The sequence below is a fragment of the Myotis brandtii genome, unplaced genomic scaffold (genome assembly GCF_000412655.1).
Source record: "Myotis brandtii unplaced genomic scaffold, ASM41265v1 scaffold1053, whole genome shotgun sequence".
Lineage (NCBI taxonomy): Eukaryota > Metazoa > Chordata > Mammalia > Chiroptera > Vespertilionidae > Myotis > Myotis brandtii.
This window is the reverse complement of record NW_005353549.1, coordinates 778,190-780,555: the sequence shown is the minus strand read 5'-3', so window position 1 is coordinate 780,555 and position 2,366 is coordinate 778,190. Positions and strand designations below refer to the sequence as shown.

Sequence of the window (2,366 nt, the reverse complement as noted above, 5' to 3'; positions counted from 1 at the left end):
GATTTCCTATGAAAACATTGTATATATGTGGGTATTTCTTAATACTAATTCAACATCAAGGAAAATTGTATGGATTATAAAACCCTCCAAGATGTAATGTGGTAGGCACTGTGGGAGAAACGTTATTACTGGATCTCATTAAAACAAATGCCAAAAATATCAGTGTTTTGTTTAAACAAAGGTCTTTTGGAAAAATAAGATAGTTACTCTATTTCTGTGAGACATTATATATACTGAATGAAGAGTAGAGGTTCTGTCGTCAGACACTCTCTAGAGATAGGTTGAAATCCCAGCTCTATTATTTACTAGGTAGACATTCCAGCTCTATTATTGTGTTCTATAAACCTTTAGCAAGTTACTTCATTCTTCATTTCTTACCTGTAGAATGAGAATATTATTAGTTCTGTTTTCAGAGATCTGTTATGACGATTAAATGCCTTAGTTTGGAAAAGATGCTGAGGCAAAAATTTAAAACACAAGGTGTGCTTGCTATGGGGCCTTACCATTCTGGACTCAGGTTTGCATGGAATTGTCCAACAGAGATGCCTCTGAAATTAGAAGTGGGATCTGCTATCATATTTAAGTTTTTCCCTTTGAGGGAAGAAATAAAAGTGTGCCAATTGTAATAGATCATATAAATGTCTTTTTGAGTTATCTTTTTATAAATACCCCTAATATTTTCTGACTCCTTTTTTCATCCAACTTTTCTCTTCATCAAATGAACACCTCTTTCCACATTTTCACATTTAGTGAACATGTTGGGATTTTAGAAAGTGTGAAAAAAAAAAACGACAGTGTTGGTAGATTTTTGTGTTTAAATGGTACATTGATTTGACCAAATGTAAATATAAATTAATTTTTTATAATAACTAGTTTATTTCAAAGTTTACCCTGAGCATTGATGTTTTAATAGAAACTTGAGGTTGCCCATAGGAATGAGAAATACTTAAATCTCTGGGAAGGTGTCTATTAGTTTCTAGTTCAAGTTTGACTCTATAATACTATAAGTTCATTAGTTGGTCATGATATCATCCCTGTTTATATTCACTTGATGCTTTTCAAAAACCAGCATTGCCTTTTTTAAGGCAATCAAAAATTGATAAGAGAGGAACTGCCACATTTCTTTAGGACACACACATGGATTAAAATTCCAGTCCTTTAATCCTTCACTGCTTCCGTAGCAAAGGCCTCTGTGTGGCCATTTCTTTCTTTTCTTTTTTTTTTTTTATTCTTAGTTTATTAATCTTCTCATGAAAAATTTGCACATCACTATAAATAATGTCACTGAAGAATCTTTACTCCTTCTTTTTGTCAGCACCAACATTGGCTTTTGCAGTCCCTCCTGACCTTCTCCATTCTGTTCTTGCATTCCTTTCTCTGTTTTCTTGAGGTCTTATTATATAAGCCATGTCTTGCAAGTCTATGTTTGGGTTAATTTTTCTTTGCGTAATCCAAGAAATCATAAATCATTGCAAAGCCAGTTGTCTTGCCACCACCAAAATGGGTTCTGAATCCAAACACAAAGATAGCATCTGGTGTGGTGTTATACATTTTGGCTAATTTTTCCCGAATTTCTTTCTTGGGTATTATTGCCTTCCTAGGGTGAAGGACGTCAATGACCATTTGTATCTGTTGAAGTAGTCAGATGGTCATGAACTTCCTGGTCTGTATAGTTACTGTGTCATTCATGATGAAGGTTGATCTTCAAGTAGGGGAGGAAAAAAAGAGACCCAGTCTTCGCTGATCTTTTTTTTTTTTTTAGTTTTCATTGCATTTGTGGGGTTTTTTGTGTTATTTTTTAATTGAATCTATTGGGGTGACATTGTTTAATAAAATTATATAGGTTTCAGGTATATAATTTCACAATACATCATAGGTATATTGTTTTGTGTGTTGGCCATTTTTTATTAACCTGTCCTCTCACAGAGTTCTCACACATTTTCATTTTATGACCTTACACAATTGGATTGTATGTGTCACTTTTTACCTTACCCAGTCAAGCCATAAGCTACCAGGAAACATCTGAGTTACTCTGAATCCCTCAGCTTACTTGAGTTTTTATGAACACCCATCTATGCTTTTATCTTCTTTTACACTTGTGTTCTAAAAAATAGATTAATTTGGGATGTTAATACTTTATATCTTAAAATATGTTATTTGTCCATATGCTGATATCAATAAAGATAATTTTTAACAATATTATTTCACTTATGCAGTGGCTTTCTCAGAAATTGAGAAGGTTGATTGTCATTTTAAGCTGCCTAAAACTTTTATTTTGACATTTTACTGGGTTGTATGGTAGGAGATAAAGAATTATTTTGACCAAAAGCCCAATTAGAAATTTCATTCTCTATACTTTCAGTTCC

At 32.9% G+C, this 2,366-nt stretch overlaps 1 pseudogene; it reads right to left on the bottom strand.

The window, feature by feature from the left end:
* Positions 1-1,295: 1,295 nt before the first annotated feature.
* LOC102239432 lies at positions 1,296-1,689 on the bottom strand (annotated as a pseudogene).
* Positions 1,690-2,366: the final 677 nt, after the last annotated feature.